At 58.4% G+C, this 17165-nt stretch overlaps 1 protein-coding gene across 2 annotated transcripts in view; it reads right to left on the bottom strand.

Moving 5' to 3' along the window:
- Window positions 1–17165, bottom strand: part of LOC122363761 (LIM domain only protein 3-like) — an 85865-nt gene that overhangs the window by 49017 nt on the left and 19683 nt on the right. For both annotated transcript variants that reach the window (XM_043333378.1, XM_043333380.1), the window contains exon 2: window positions 11420–11507. The gene's annotated coding sequence lies outside the window, so the exon portion shown is untranslated. The remainder of the gene's footprint in view (window positions 1–11419; window positions 11508–17165) is intronic.

Raw genomic sequence — 17165 nt, 5'->3', positions numbered from 1 at the left:
ACATCACCGGCGACATCTAGCGACAGAAAACCGATATAGGTGGTAACGCTCAGCGGGAGTGCTGCGGCACAGCCTACCTTCCGGCGCACACCACCGGCGACATCTAGCGACAGAGAACAGACAAAAGTGGTGCGACAGTTTGCATGCTCTCTTTTCAAGCAGTAGGTACCTGTTAAAGCGTCATATATAAGTGAAAATTAACTTAATTCAAAATAAGTGGGACTTTAAAGTCATTTTATCTTTTACTCAGGTTGATAAGTTAATGGTTCAAAATGTTATTAAATTAAATTAAATTAAAATTAATTAATTCAAAATGTTGAAAGAAAGCGCGGTTTTAAGGCTCATGATTATATATATAAATGCAATGAAAACCCTAAGCCTCATGCTAATAATTGTATTCAAAATAGGGCCAAGAAAATGAGTCTCATTTTCTTGGCCCTATTTTGAATACAATTATTAGCATGAGGCTTAGGGTTTTCATTGCATTTATATAAATTCAAAATGTTTTCGATCGGCCTCCAGGCGATGAGTAAAAGCTGGGGCCCACCACGGAACCCAACCACCGAGTCCAATCCGTCCCCAAAATCCGCTCTGTGACAGAACCAAACGAATGGCCGACACCGCCGCACGGATGAATGAATAACGTCGCGCTTATGACGCTGATATTCATAGGTTGACATGGGCCCGGGTGTTAGCTGGACGTCACAGAGCGTCACCCCCTCCCCCCGCCCCTGCATGCTCTGACGATCGTCCGATCGACTCAGACACTCGTCAATCGGGCGGAGACAGAACAGAGTTCAGTGTCAATGGGTTAGGTACAAGATGTGTCACCAGTCACAAGTCACACAAGACCGGTCCGATAGAGGGTCTCTCTTTCTCTCCCTCCCTCCCTCCCTTTTCTCTGTTTCTCTCGTATCCCTCTACCAACAGCTTGCTTACAAAACCAATGACAGTGCCGTTACATTTCACTGCTACTACTCCGTTTGTTCATCTATCAGTCAATAAATCTGCTCTCCATATCGTCCACCGTCTAGTTGGCTGCCATTTCCCGGCGCTTACAGCCGTGCTCCGGTCGAGCTCATGACGCCGGTCCTTCCCACCCTGCAGCGGCGGCACGCTGTGGGAGATAGTCGCTCGCAACAGACGGCCGCCGCCATCCATATTTGCATTTCATCGCGGCGGCTCCGGCGAGCAGTGTTGATTTAGGGAATTGGCCGGGCCCGGCTCGCACATCGGCCTATGGCCCTGCCTGGTCAATCAGCATCTCATTAAAGTGCGCCGGCGGCTGCCGCTCGGCCATGGTCGCCGGCTGATCCAGGGGGGGGGGGGGTGATGGAGACTGATACAGGGCTGGTATAGAGGGGACAGGGGCGCCGGAGACTGGTACAACAGAGCTGGTACAGAGGGACAGGGGCGCTGGAGACTGGTACATAGCTGGTACAGAGGGACAGGGCGCCGGAGACTGGTACAGAGCTGGTACAGAGGGACAGGGCGCCGGAGACTGGTACAGAGCTGGTATCGAGGGACAGGGGCGCCGGGACAGCCAACGCTGCCAGTAGATGAAGTACGTACACATACATAACACACCAATCGGCCGCGGTTGGTCTCTGTCGTCGGAAGGCAGCTGACTGCACAGAACTGGTAATCAGATTTAGGTGACACTCACGTCGGTGGTTGGTGACGTGAAAACCTCCATACCAGAGCAAAGGCGACAACGGTACGGCGACATGTTAGAAACCGGTTATCTGTCATCTGATCATCATCATAAGAAGTAATTAATGTAAGGATCATGTTTATTTTGAACCTCAGTGATTCTTCATCCATTGCCTTGGAAGCATACTCAATCACTTTTACCATTGCCTCGACTGAAAACCCACTATTAGATTGGAATGTGGACGGCATTGTAGCCAAAATAAATATGCAAAAATAGGTACCAATGTACGTCGTGCAAGCGCTCAAGACCTCGCTTTCTACAGGTTAATTTCAGCAGCGCACAGACGCTGTATGATGGTGCTTGCCTCACCTGAACCGTCCATTAGTCATCTATCGACAGAGGCCGGATCCTGCAAAGGGCGCCCAACGCGGATCCGCACCGCTCATACCGCCTATTTCCAGACGGGCGGCCCAGACACGCAATGGTGTTCCCATTCAGACCACTGCTGTTCTATCGGCGGTGCGCTGGAGCGTGTCTCTCATCACTCTAGACACGGCGGTGTGGCAATAGACAATGGCAATACGCACCGCAGCGAGCCGCATTGCAGTTCGGCAGCGCACTTGGACCATTCGTGCGAACATCCGGTTATATGGGGATAATGGTCCGATACGACCCCAGCGCCTGGGGGCAGCGAGGGCTGGAGGGCCACTCTACTCGGCAGCGGTGGGCGCAAAGCGCAGGCACAGCTGCCAATCCACTCAGCTGCTCAGCTACCAGCTATCTAGCTACCCAGCTACCTCGCCGTTGAGCTGCCAGGCTGTCCAGCTGCCCAGTTGTCGAGCTGCCGAATTGCCAGTCTGCTGGTCTGCCAAGCCACCCAGCCGCCCTGCTGCCCAGCCACCCAGCCGCCCGGCTGCCCAGCTGGCCCGTGTCCGCCCGGCCGGCCGCAATATCCCATTTGGCGGAGAGGCCGCCGATACCCGAGATGGCCAATCCATTCTGGCGCACTGGTGGCCGCTTCAGGAAATCCTGCCATTCAGGCAAGCTGCACCATTACTTCAGAAAGTCACCGCCGCGGTCCGCGCCGCCGGCCGGCCGGACGGGAGACGGGGCTGCTAAAACGGCGACACGGTGCCGAGCCGGCGACCGGCGCTCTCCGCCCGGCCGGCCTGAGAGACCCTAACAATGATGGCGCTCGCCGTCAGTGCGTCGTAAAAGCAGCCAACAGTCTCTCCATCGACGAGGCTATTTATAGTCTCCGGCGACAAACGCTCTCTGCGGTCACAGTAAGAACACTCCAGCCTCCCGGCTGCACTCCGGCAGGCCAGCAAATCTCTGACGCGGCCATCTGAGTGCCGGTTATTGGGCACAGTCAGCCTAAAGTCAAAGGTCGCCGACGTGGACACTGTCGCAGTGCGCACTGCGAGGCCGCCCTTCGGCAGTGAGATTGATCAGTCGGTTTGCCGGCCTTTTACCGGGCCAATCAGGCCGCCGGCGCGGCCATCTCCCGGGCGCGATGCGCGATATCCCCCACATTTCCTCCCACCCCTGTCAGTTGGCCTGAACAGGTGGCCACAGCGAGAGCGGCGAGCTGCTAACGTACAGGTTGAGGTATATGTCAGCAACAGCAGTGAAGTCACACATTTGTATCCCTCTACACATATTTTATACCCATCCAAGATTACGTATCATTTCCTCCCGCCAATATCAAGCAATAAGGCCATATTGGCATCACCGGGCACTCGGCAGTATTCACCGGACACTCGGAGTGCCTCAAACCGATGGTATCCGCCGCCCAGCCCGACACTGGCGGCTGACTCGTTCAATCAGTGGCCCTTCAGCACCTCATCTCCCGTCCCGCACCCCTCATCAGCGCGCCGGTTACATCTCTCTGACACGACTCGGAGCGACTTCATTAGGGCCAGTCGGTAACCCGGCCGCACAATGCGCCTAATTGCCTCCATTAGATCAGCGCTCAGGAATTCCACGATCGGTATCGCGGGTTCGGCTCGGCTCGGCAGTGAGGCGAGCTTCAGCCAGGGCCGCCAGCAGGGGCCCAGCCGTGTAGGCGACCAACTCACTGCAGGAGGCTACCTGAGTGGCATCTGACTTCAGACCTCAGAGACCATCAGACTACAGAGTACAGAGACTTGATCATTCTTAGGGAGGAATATTTCGGAAGCGCCGCACATATGACCGGACCGAGAACCGAATAGCAACAACTCTATGAGCCAAGTCGGACCCATGTGGTTATAGTTCAGTTTGTTCGATAAGTTACTCTTCAACTCCCTTCAAAAACACAACTTAGTAGGAAGAAGAACGAGATCACATTCAGGAGTGTGACAACGTTGCGCAAAGTAACTGCTTCGCACTCAGTTGACCTTGGTCTCCGTCCCTGCTAAAACTGCGCGGTCGGGTCACATCCCCAGCCCGAGCCCGGCCGGAGTGGCTCTCCACTCTCCGCTGAGGACGGTGCCGCGCCGCCGACAACGCTATAGTGTCCCAAACACAAACTGAAGCGTTACTTATGGCTGAGTGCGGCGGCGTCGGCGGCGCGGCGGCGGCTGAAAGCGGCGCGCGGCGCGCGGCCACCACCGGCGGCGGGCGGCGACTGACTGGCGGCGACACCGAACGGCTCTCCCACATAATGGCCGCCATAGAAGGGGGAAATGCAGCCACTTACTGGATAAAGCTCTTCTCTGGTCGCCAACATCCCTGGAAACGTCAAAACTTTGCAAAGCTAATGGAAGTGGTGTGGATGGTTGGCGGGGACCGGGGAGGGGCGGGGGCGGCCGGGAGGGGCATGGGACACGAAATTGGCGGAAACTCTGACCCCGGGGAGGATTATACCCGTGGAGGCGGGTGGAGGCGGCGACGGGAACTTTTGTGAAAATTATTTTTGTAGAACATTTTCCGACGGCTAAGTTCAAATGCGATAATAATTAAAATATTATATCATGATAAAAAACGGTGTGAAGGTAGACAGATATATCAAAATGCCAAGGCGAGGTGCTTACTATTGCTAGAAGGCACACTAATGGCGAGAGAAAAGAAATAAGCTTAACGCAGCACGTTCATCATATCTAGGCATCATAATTATCAATCGAAAAACATTCATTTGAAACCGTTAAAGTGAAGCTGAATCGGTCCACCACTTCCGCTCTAGCTTTGTTTTGTCTTGGCGAAGACTGCCCTAGTCTGAGCCAATACATCTCGTTTGTAGGTATGCAAAGGCAGCCCGGGCCATTCAGCTGAAAAACGCAATTAGACAATCCGACCACTCCAAGTAAGCAAATGGCCATATCGTTCGTAATCATAGGTCGGCCGTCGTCTAGCACCGCACTCCCGGCTGTGCCGTAAAGATTGTCCGAGTACGGCGGTTCGGCCCCTCGGAAGGGGCCTCGGTCAACTGGTCCAATATGAGCCATCTGCCGGCGGCCTATGGCCCACTGCCGGACGTAATGGCCTTTTAGCCGCCCGAGCTCGCCTCCCCCGTCTTTATTCTGATGACGGCCGGCTCTGAATCCCGGCTGGCAGCAGCTGCCTTGGGCTAGGAAAGAGGGGAGCCGTCAGCGTCAGACTGCCTGGGCTGGGGACATCTGTCTGGGATCAGCAGAGCTCATGTCAGGTCAGTGGCTAGCTGCCCATGGGATCAGAGGAGGTCAGGTCAGGTCAGGTCAGTGCTTGACTGCCTGGGCTGGGGACATTTGCCCGAGCTGGGGATGATATCAGGTCAGGTCAGGTCAGGTCAGGTCTGGCTACCTGGACTGGGGACATCTGTTTGGTGCCAGGGAAGAAGGGAGGTCAGGTCAAGACAGTGTCTGGCTGCCCGGGCTGGGGACATTTTTCTGGGGCCAAGGAGGAAGACCAGTCTGAGAACAGTCAGCCGTTCGTTTTGTGCGCGCGCCGCGGACAGGCGACTGCCCCTTGCATGATATCGGTGGCCGACAGATAGATGAGGCCGGCCGTCGAGACGACAATGCCTCCGGCGCGCTGGCTGGGCCGCGGCCGACAGGGGGACGGGGTCAAATTTAACCGAACGGCCGCGCTCCGCCGCGCACGCACGGCCGCCGGCCGCGGGCCCCTGGGTCACGGGAGGTCAGACCACCGCCGTGCGTAGGTCACAGAGAGGTCATCTCTGCGACTGGAGCCGTATATAGAGTACCTGGGTCACGGTCCCCTCTGTGACCGCACCCGTACCTGAGTTACCCGGCCGGCCCTGCGGCCTGCACCCGTACCTGAGTTACGGGGAGGCCAGCCCTGCGACTGCAACTGAGAGACTCGCGGAAGCGCGGCGCTGTTACCGGAGATAGATACCGCGCCCGCAGCTCGTCACCACGCCGGGAGGCAGTGGCGGCGGCGGCGGCCGGCGGCTTTGTTCGAGCCGATCAAAGGGGTGTGACTGGGCCGGGCTGATTACCGCCGGCCAGGTGGTAATGGACCGGCCGCCAGCGGACGGCTCCGATTTCCATGTTCGGCCCGGCGCCCATTACAGCCGTCCTGCAGCGGAGAGGCGGCGGTGGGCCCGGAATGGGTCGACCTGCCTCCGGGCAGCGGCAGGGGGACAGGCGCACAGTACTGCCGACCTGCCTCTGGGCAGCGGCAGGGGACCCTACACACAGTACTGCCGACCTGCCTCCGGGCGGTGGCAGTGGGAGGTAGCACAGACGGAGGTGGTAACAGATCAACCAAACACAGTCCAAAAGGAACACACAATTTCTTCGCTCTGCCTGCGGCCGTAACGTCCGGGACCGAAAGATTCGCGCGGCAATCAGGTCAGGTGTTGTTGCGTGAACACATGCCAGAGTGATCGCGGGCCCATCGTAGCATTATGCCATTAAGGTCTCATGGATTTGTCTCCATATGCGTGTCCTGCAGGCATCTCGCAGCCGCGAAGGAAGGGTGGTACCGGGAATTGGATTCAGTTCCTCCCCGCGGCCGCGCTGACGCCTCGTCAAAGGCGACAGTGGGGGCGCTACCCGCTACACATGTTACATTTAAAACTACGCGGCAACTGGATAATGAAATCATTACCTATGCACTATACACCTCGTTTGAAATTGCCCGCATGTCCAATGCATACAATATGTGAAAATGCTCGTTGGAATTAAAATATGGACACCATCAGAATGCAAGGTATGCATTACTATGCCTTACAAAATACGAACTATACGATGAATGAGCTTTGCTCAATTTCTGAATTAACTACATATATCATCAGTAGGAAGGTATAAATGTTTGCAGATTCGCTTAATAAAACCATCACGGCTGTAGACTGAAACCGACACTCTTGTCACTCATGAGTCATGACACTCATTCGAGGCGCTTGTTCGGTGGTCCTGCGTCCGTCTCTCTCGGCAACCGACACACGGCAATCCCGTCTCCCTTAGCTACCGGCCCATGGCGGTCCTGTGTCTCCCTGTCTCTCCCATCTCCCTTAGCTACCGGCCCACGGCCGCGGTCCCGTCTCCTTGTCTCTCCCGTCTCTCTCGGCTACCGGCCCACGACGGTCCCGTCTCCCTTGTCTCTGCGCTACCGGCCCACGGCGGTCCCGTCTCCCTTGTCTCTGCGCTAACGGCCCACGGCGGTCCCGTCTCCCTGTCTCTCCCGTCTCCCTCCGCTACCGGCCCACAGCTGCAGCGCGGCCCGTCTCTCCCCCCTGAGCTCCCTCTCGTGGCCGGGTGGCCGCTCCGCCGCAAATTAGGCCCGGTTTGAGTCCAAAACAAGGCGGCGATACGCCGACGTCATGCGAGATAACGAGGGACTCGTCGGGCCGACGACATTAACGAGCGGAGCCGAGAGCGACACTAACGACGGCGACACACACAGACAGACAGACACAGACACACCAGACACAGAAACAGACACACCAGACACAGACATAGACACAGACACAGACAGACACAGACACACCAGACACAGACATAGACACAGACACAGACAGACACAGACACACCAGACACAGACACAGACACAGACACACCAGTTACAGACACAGACACACCAGACACAGACACAGACACACCAGACACAGACACAGACACACCAGACACAGACACAGACACAGACACAGACACAGACACAGACACAGACACAGACACAGACACACCAGACACAGACACAGGCGGCGTGTCGCGCGAGCTGTGAGAGCTCCTGTTACATGACATTGTAAGAGCGTCCCAGTGTGTGGGTCGCGGGATGTAGTCCAGGCTGTGTGTGCAAATGCTCTTACTTCTTTATGGCAATGACCGATGACTGAGCTGACTGCAACCTGAATGATTTTACCCATTACCTTAAGAATTGGGGCAATAATAGCCACGACTGATTGTGGACTGCTCTGCAAAAGTAATACAATACAATGCAATACAATACACATAGACACACAGCTACGCACAGGCACACACATACACACATACCTATAAGAATGCATGCTACTGAGTGCGGCGTTATATCTTATCTGCCTCGGCCGATCCCGCTATGGTATGGTGCAATGATATTTTAGCTCTAAATTATCTCTACTATAGACGTTGCTTTGTCAGGTTCTTATGCATCGGTTAAGAGGAACAGCTCCACAAGCCGTTCGTGTTTCCCCGCACTCAAGGATTTTTGTGAAGAACGAAGAAACACGGCCACGGAACTGCATTGGACACGACAGGCCGGCGGTGGGCTGTGGATGAAGGACGCGACTCGGTCAGCTCCGCGGCGCTGCCGACATTAGCCGGGGACCGGCAGCGAACTGAGCCGGAGCGGCCGGCAGCGCGGCCCCATTACGGACGCACACACAGGATTCCGGCCGCAGTGGGGCGCGTGCGCGCGCGCGCGCCGAATCAGCCGCGCGCCGCCACCATTAGCGGCCGGAATCCGGGCGGCGGCGCGCCATTAACGAGCCGCGCGCCAGCCGCGCGACCCGGCCTGCAACTAATGCGCTCTAAGTGCGCCGCCGCCGCCGCACAACAAGGAGCTGGTAAATATTACCGGCCCGCCCAGATGGGATTACCGGCCGTCTTCAAAGCTGCGGCTAATGGCACCTCTCGCAGCTGTCGAGCGCGCCGCCCAGAGCGCCGGCTCCGGCTGCTCCGGCTGCTCCGGCTCCGCTGCTGGCCCGGAGCACGGCCCCAGCTGGAGGAGGGGGGGGGGGGGGTACGAGCGGACAGCTGCGGCGGCGAGTCACCGCACTGGCTGAGAGGCTGCTGGGGCTAGACCATTTTCACTTAACTTGATTATGCAAACTATAATGCTAAGTCGGGCAGTGCACCCATTCGGTGCTCTCTGCCAGTGCCATCGCCAATGGCCTATACCCGAGACTCACTAAGACGGCTCATGGTGGTATGTCGAACGTCGGTTGCTGCAGCCTTGGCGAATATTACATCAGCCCAATCATAGGAGCAAAGGGCAACTGCACTGAAGGCATTCGATGAAAGAGCGACGATACGAGGTCCATCATCTGACGTCTGTTTAAAACGTCAGTGACGTATAATCCACAGTGGCAACCATGGGCAGCATACGGATTAGGCAACCAGAAATGTTTAGAGGCCAGACGGGCAGGCAGCCATACGAATACACCCATGTTACAACTAATGCGCTTAGTATCGACGACAGGCATAAGGAAACAAAAGGGCTAGAGGACCGTAAAAATACAAACGGTTTAATACCACTGCGAATCATCTCAACTTTACACTTAAATCAACTTATCCAATTGAGGGGACAAACTTAATCATGAAATAAATTTGCGCGAAATAGTTGAGTAACATTGCTTTGAGAACTAGCAAGTTACCAATGCCATGTTGAGGTGCAGGGTCTCCCACCAACATTGGGCATCCGGCAACAACGTAGTATCTGGCAGCTTGCCTTGATCAAACGAACCAGTTCCAGTGGCAAGGAAAAAATTGTACCGACATTATGAATCTCCTACAACCACCCCAGACGCGTTATTGAGTGCGCCAGTGTAATACCACCTTTCCAGTGTCGAATATCCGGGAATAACCACGATAATGCTATAAACCCGGTGGCAACAAGGCGGGGACCACTCACCAATTAACCCAGTAATCCGGCTCGTGGCAGCTAGGAAGCGCAGTTGATGTGAAGGACAGCAAACACAGGCGGGGAAGGTGTATGTAACAGACAGGACAACACAGGCGGGAGACACGGGCGGGACGCACAGACGGGACGCACAGACGGGACGCACAGGCGGGACGTACATGCGGGACGGGAGGGAGGGGACAGCGACAGCTCCGTCTCCAGGCGGACTCCGCGCCAGTCGTATAGGGCTGACCCCTCCCCCCGACCGACCAGGTCCCATCGGGCGAATAGAGGTCCCACTGCGGTCCCATGGGCCGACAGAGGTCCCACTGCGGACAGAGGTCCCACTGCGGTCCCACTGCAGTCTCACAGGGCGAACAGAGGTCCCACGGCGCTCCCACATCTGTACCACTGAAGGTCCCACTGCGGTCCCCGTGCGGCCCCACTATCGGACAGCGGCCCCACTCCACGCCCGCTGCACACTGCACACTGCATGCCCGCCGACACGCGTGCCCTGAGCCGCCCATTGGCGTTTAGTCGGAACACGTCGGGGTTCGGGGGTCGCGGGGCACAGGCCGGGACGGGCGCAGCGAGCTCACCCCTTCATGGGAGAGATGCATTGCCGTTTAAGTGTGGATGTTTGTTTCATAAGTATGCAAAGCATGTCGCGCGGGGTTGCACGCCTGCGAGCTGGAGCCGACAGAGTCAGAAAACAACATTTACATGGAAAGAGCAGTTACATAAGTGAAGGTCGAATCTCCGTATCAGCAAGTCGAATCTCCTTATCAGCAAAACATCATCAGCGAATCAGATTAAGTTAGAAATTTTTCCTTGTGTATTTTCTTCGAGCACCTCTGAAAAAGCAGTATTTTGAACTTGGTGCAGGTTGCTTCGCCTATCGATTACCCGATTGATCTACATACGTAACCATGCCAGCACGCGACCCCCCCCCCCCCACAAACACACACCCCTATCGAGTTCTATTCCCCCTCCCACAGCGCGCTCGCGGCGGGAACCCCCTGTGGCCCTGTGGAACCCCCTGTGGCCCTGTGGAACCCCCTGTGGCCCTGTGGAACCCCCTGTGGCCCTGTGGAACCCCCTGTGGCCCTGTGGAACCCCCTGTGGCCCTGTGGAACCCCCTGTGGCCCTGTGGAACCCCCTGTGGCCCTGTGGAACCCCCTGTGGCCCTGTGGAACCCCCTGTGGCCCTGTGGAACCCCCTGTGGCCCTGTGGAACCCCCTGTGGCCCTGTGTCTGTGTGACTGTCGGCGGGCACTGGCTGACGGCCACCGCGCCCGTTATCTAGATAGAGCATCAGCTCATCTTCACTACCCGAACTGCAGAGAAACAGGGGGCTCCTCACCTGGACCAGAGGGGAGCGGAGCAACCCTCACCTGGACCAGAGGACCAGGGGACCGTCTCACCCGGACCAGAGGAGCGGAGCACCCCTCACCTGGACCATAGAAGCGGAACACCCCTCAGCTGGACCAAAGAGGAGCAGAACACCCCTCACGTGGACCAAAGAGGAGCAGAACACCCCTCACCTGGACCACAGAGGAGCAGAACACCCCTCACCTGGACCGGAGGACCAGGGGACCATCTCACCCGGACCAGAGGAGCGGAACAACCCTCACCTGGACCAGAGGACCAGGGGACCATCTCACCCGGACCAGAGGAGCGGAACACCCCTCAGCTGGACCAGGGGACCGTCTCACCCGGATCACAGCGGACCAGGGGACCGCCTTACCTCGGATGTAGAGGACCACAGCTCAGCCCCGCACCTCGGACGTCCGCCACCAGTCGCTCGGACTCGGACTCCGGACTCGGACAGCAGTCTGAAAACAAAACGAATCGAGTACTTAGTCGGAACAGCACAGCATTTGATTATGCGTTTGCACTCTACTTATTAACAGCTTAAATGGACTTGAGATTATCTAAGAAGCAAACATGACAATGGAAACAGGGCATTTACTATATCATTTTGCCTAAAATCTTCGGGCATTAAAAATACAGCATATTTTGTATCCATGTCATTTTATGATTGTATTATAAATAAGCTAGCAGTGAGCCGAATTCAATGCAGACAAGTGCATTGCAGCGTGAAATCTGAGGGGCGGGTCCGGTGGGCGGCTGCGTCACAATGTCACATGTAGGACAGCGCCGGAGATGGCCCGTCTCACACTCCAGCCGGCAGTGGGCCTCCATCCGCACAAACTCGTATTTATTCACATCTGACAATGCAGTGGACCCCACAGGCGGCAGGGCCGGCCGTGGAACCCTCCTGGCACCGCGTGCTATGACCCCAGTCCCCACGGCAGCAGGGCCGGCCGTGGAGCCCTCCCTGGCACCGCGTGCTATGACCCCACGGCAGCGGGGCCGGCCGTGGAGCCCTCCCTGGCACCGCGTGCTATGACCCCACGGCAGCGGGGCCGGCCGTGGAGCCCTCCCTGGCACCGCGTGCTATGACCCCACGGCAGCAGCTGGCCGGCCGTGGAGCCCTCGCTGGCACCGCGTGCTAAAGTGGCACGGTGCGGACCGGCTGTCGGCGCGCTACCCCCATTAGCGGCTCAGCCGGCGAAAGCAGTCATTTCTAATGGTGTTTAGATAATCTGGGCGGCTCACTTAGTCGCCTGTTTGCCGGCGGGGCTCGCCAGCCGGCACCTGGCACCGGCGCCGATACCACCCACTAGCCTAATTGCCCGCACCCGTTTTATGTGGGACTGTTTAGCGCGCGCGTGGCTGGCGGCGCGCTCTTTATGAGCCGAGTTGGTGGCGGTGAGAAGAGCACCACTCTGCGTCCCAGTCGAGGGGAGGATCTACCGTGCGGCGGTGGCAGCCAGCTGGCCGCGGTTACAGCGGAGTGAGTGGCGCCGGGTGGAGCGGGGAGCCAGCAGTCGGGGACGCGCCCGGCGGCGGAACAGTGGCAGGACGGGCGGCGCAGGAGCCAGCAGTCGGAGCCGACCGAGACCCCTGCGCGGATGAGCCGCCGCGGCGAGCCGACCGAGACCCCTGCCCGGATGAGCCGCCGCGGCGAGCCTCCGGAGCGAAGGCCGCCACTAACGCGTCGCGTGCCGTCAACCGCCGCGCTGATAGAGGCACCCCGCCGCCCCGGTCCCCGTACGGTCCCTGCCGCCCTCCGCGCGACAAATCAATGCTCAACGAGCCCGTGGCGTGATGCGGTCTAGTCGGCCGTAATCAGGTGGAGGAACACACATACACACACTTATACACACAGACACGCATGTGTCGGGCCAGCTGTCATGGCCCGCTGAGCGGCGCGGTGAGCCGTCGCTGCTGGGTCCGGCGGTGGCGGTCGGACCGACGGAGGTCGGACCGGGGCCGCGCAGGTCGGGCCCGGCTCTCCCGTGCGGCGCCCGAGTGTGTGCCGGCGGAGCGGCAGAGCTATCGGTCACCCAGCGGCCGCTGCGCCGCCGGTCGGCCCCACCGACCCGCCCGTGCAGTGTAATGATTAGCTCCCCTCCACATCGACACAGCCGTATCGACACGCTAAAACACAACGATAATATTTACGGAGAGCACTCGCCAGCGTCCCGCGGCCACACTTGGGCCAATAGCGGCTAAGTGCACCTCTGCTGCCGTGTTGTCTGATGCGGGGACCCGGCGCGACAGCCGCTTACTTTAATGGCCCTGCAGACGGCCCGGCCAAAGTAGCTCAAGTGAGGAAAACGACACACCTAATCCAGTGCAATGGGTGTGCCGTACAACGATAAAAGCATACAAATGGAGACGACTGTGCCAACGCACACGGCATCAGCACACGGTTCATTGCCTTTCGCCTTTCGAAATAGACAAATGAAGCAAACCGGATTCACCTTCGTTGCGACACATAATAAATAGGAACACCGATGTTTATTTGAGGGCCAGCTACCTCACCATTGGCAGTCTTAACACGTGACTGACTATATCTGAATAAATGGATCCAGGTTCCATTCATTGAAATAGCCTTCGAAGGCGGGCCCATTTATAACAGAGCAGGGGCTGAGAATGCTGATATCCAAGACCGTACTCTGGCCCCCAAATGGTCACCAGCATCCGCCACCCAGTCACGGAAGTGTCCAAACGATCGACGGTGAAGACCATTAATGAACACGATCAACATTACACAATGAACGTTAGTTCGTGTTATAAATAATAATAGCACGACATTGCTTCCAGAAACGCATTTCATTTTATTTATTGAAGTGCACTGAAATGAATTAAAACTATATTGAAAGCATGAATAACGCATATATCAGTAAATATCGTCTAGACGAATGTAGCAGACACATCGTATGACTATTTAACCTCCTTACAAGTTGATGGTGCACATGGACATTTGCTGATATTTTCAATTTTTCGTAACGATTCGAAACTCCTTATTTGCTGGTGAACAGGGACGCGGGTCGGGTCAGGTCGGGCGCAGAGATCCGGACCGGGCTCGGAGCGGTGGTCGGGATAGCTCAGTCAGTGCCCACTGCCCCGCCGGTGTGGTCCAGACTGGACTCGGGGCGCCGCCGGTGATCCGCCCGGCGCCGCGCCCCGCCAATCAGTGTCGTCCTCAGACGACCGGTGCCAGCTGAACGCACCGCTCACTGCAGCAGAACCCCATTCATCAGCCAACGAAACATGGCTGCATAGAAAACCGAGAATGCAATCAAAATGCCAACAAGCGCCCAATCAGTGTCATTATCCGCAGCCGACGTATTCCGTAAACAAACCCTATACGGCCCGACCGGGCCTTATCCTCGGCTTTCGACAGCCGTGGCCGTGTTGGGACGTCAAACACGATGTAGGAAACAATCCAACAGCAGATGAATCATGAGTTTTGCCTAATTAAATCTGGGAATGCAGCCAAGAGCCGCTTTAATGAGCGGATTGCATCGGACCAAGCGGCGACAGCCGGAGTAGTGATGGCATCAAGGAAACCGCAGAGGCGAGACGAGCCGGCCGGGCAGCTGCGGTCGCCGCCGGCGGAAACCGGCCGTCCGCCCGGCCAAATCCCACCAGCCGTCCGCCCGACCAAATCCCACCAGCCGCCGCGCTCACACAGAGCGGATGCATGTTACACGCCAAACCCGGCCGGGCTCAGTGTCCGTTCTCACAGGAGAATCACGCCAGTTTGTAATTGATCCCTGAATATCATAACCAGCCCGGTATGTTCACAGTTCCGGAGTGGCGAGTGCAGTGTGCAAACCACATCAAACACTGTTTTGCTGCAATTAAATGACTCGGTTTTAGCGTACTTTTTCCTGCGCATCACCAGCCACTCATCAGCTCTGACCGTCGTCACGACACTGCCGGAAATAGAGCGTCGCATCCGACGCGGTCGCGCTCTACTGGCGGCCTGCTGGCGGGTCTGCTGACGGTCTGCTGGCAGTAGCGGCCTGGGTCTGCTGGTGGCCTGCTAGCGTCCTGATGGCGGCCGCGGGTCCGCTGACGGTCTGCTGGCGGGTCCGCTGGCGGCCGCGGGTCCGCTGGCAGTAGCGGTCTGGGTCTGCTGGTGGTCTGCTAGCGTCCTGAGGCGGCCTGCTGGGGTCTGCTGGCGGCCGCGGGTCCGCTGACGGTCTGCTGACGGTCTGCTGGGCGCTGGCAGTCGCCGCCTAAGTCTGCTGGCGGCCAAAGTCGGCGGCGACGCGGCGCGACCGAGGCATTCTTTCATCAAAGGCCGCCGGCCGGTGGCAGGCGGAGATCATTAGGCGGCCGGCGGTGTGCGCGGCTCGTTAGGCGACCAGAGGGCACCTGGCCGCCGCCCGCGCCAACCTCCCAAAAATGACGCTCAAATTAATTGGAGGAAAAAATGTGCAGAAGTGACAATCGTGGCCGGTCCGGAGTGATCAGGGGACAGGAGTGCCCGTCGGACGGTTAATGAGACGCCGGCGCGCCGCGGTTTATCGGAGGATAATGAGTGGGTTACGTGTCTGACGACCAAACGAGACTGTCTGTCGGCCGGGGCGCGACAGCGGCGGCTGGCGGTGCGGCGCTCCGCGCCACGCCCCGGCCGCCCGCGCCGGCTCGTTAAAAGGCCGCAGTAATGAGCAGAGCCGTGCCACTCGGGAGACGGGTGACGTCACAGATCAGCGCCACTCGGGAGACGGGTGACGTCACAGAACAGCACCACTCGGGAGCCAGGTGACGTCACAGAACAGCGGCACTCGGGGAGACGGGTGACGTCACAGAACAGCGCCACTCGGGGAGACGGGTGACGTCACAGAACAGCGCCACTCGGGGAGACGGGTGACGTCACATATCCAACCACTGGGGGGGACTGAACAACAGATGACGAGGCATCCCGACGGTCAGTGAACAATTCACCGGAGACTGCTGACCAGCGACGGCCTCACCCCGCGGTCAGCCAGAGGCCGCCCCAGGCTGACCGCGGACTGGTGCCGGTCCTGGGTCCGGCGCGGCGGTCTCATCACGGGACCGCGGTCCATCCGGTCCATCCGGGCCGGCCCGGCGCGGCGGTCCCAGTGCCGCCGCCAGCACCGCCCGCCCGCCCGGACGGCCCGGCTCGGCCCGCTCTGTAGATGGACGCTAATGGACGCGACGGCAGTGTTTGTCTCCGACGACGGCCGGAGGTACGGCTGGGGAGGAGACGAACTCCTACACAGACCACAGCCGAGTCTGTCCCATTCAGTAGACTCATACACAGACCAATGTCGAGTCTGTCCCAGTCAGTAGAGACTCCTACACAGACCACAGCCGAGTCTGTCCCAGTCAGTAGAGACTCCTACACAGACCACAGCCGAGTCTGTCCCAGTCAGTACAGACTCCTACACAGACCAGTGTCGAGACTGCCCTACTCAGTACAAACTCGGCTACGCAGACCAGCTGGCCACTGTGATTTGTTGGCATTGCCATCAGCGCGGCTCCGTACGAGATCTACGGCCGACTCCTGTAAGAGGGCTGCAATAACGAGGACTATTGACACGATCCACAGGCCGACAGCAGAGCTGCCCTCGGCTCTCCTCCCAGAGAGTGCCGTATACAGCGTGCTCCTCCCCCGTTACCGACACTTCCCGTGGCGGAAATGCGTGCTCGGCCGCCCCCGGCCACCCTCTCAGCGGGAGCGCTGGGCGCACCCTCGGCGCCGGGCGCCGCCGCGGTCAGTGTCCCGGCCTCAGAGATCGGACTGCGGGCCTCTGTCCCGGTCACAAATATCGGACACTGCAGCCTACGTGTCCTGCCCGGTCCCCTATGCGATCGGCCTCCGCCACTTGCCGTCACTCGGGCTACGTCCTCCCCGGTCGATCGGGTCTACTCACCGCCGGCATCTCCAAAGGCACATAATTGCATAATTTCCGGCCGGGACCACATCAAACAGAGCTGGCCCAATCACCGGCGCACACTGGGCCCGGCTCATTTTTATCGGCCCGTCCAATTAGGTCCGCCGGAGTCACAATGCCGCGGGGACGCACGAGGTGCCGCCGCTCCCCTCTGTTCACCGCCGGCGGCCCCACTGCTGCGTGAACCGCCGAACGGCGCGCGGCTGC

This window comes from Amphibalanus amphitrite, unplaced genomic scaffold (assembly GCF_019059575.1).
Source record: "Amphibalanus amphitrite isolate SeventyFive unplaced genomic scaffold, NRLGWU_Aamphi_draft 000638F_arrow, whole genome shotgun sequence".
Classification (NCBI taxonomy): Eukaryota; Metazoa; Arthropoda; class Thecostraca; order Balanomorpha; family Balanidae; genus Amphibalanus; species Amphibalanus amphitrite.
Note: the sequence above shows the minus strand (reverse complement) of the source record. Positions and strands in the feature narration are given on the sequence as shown.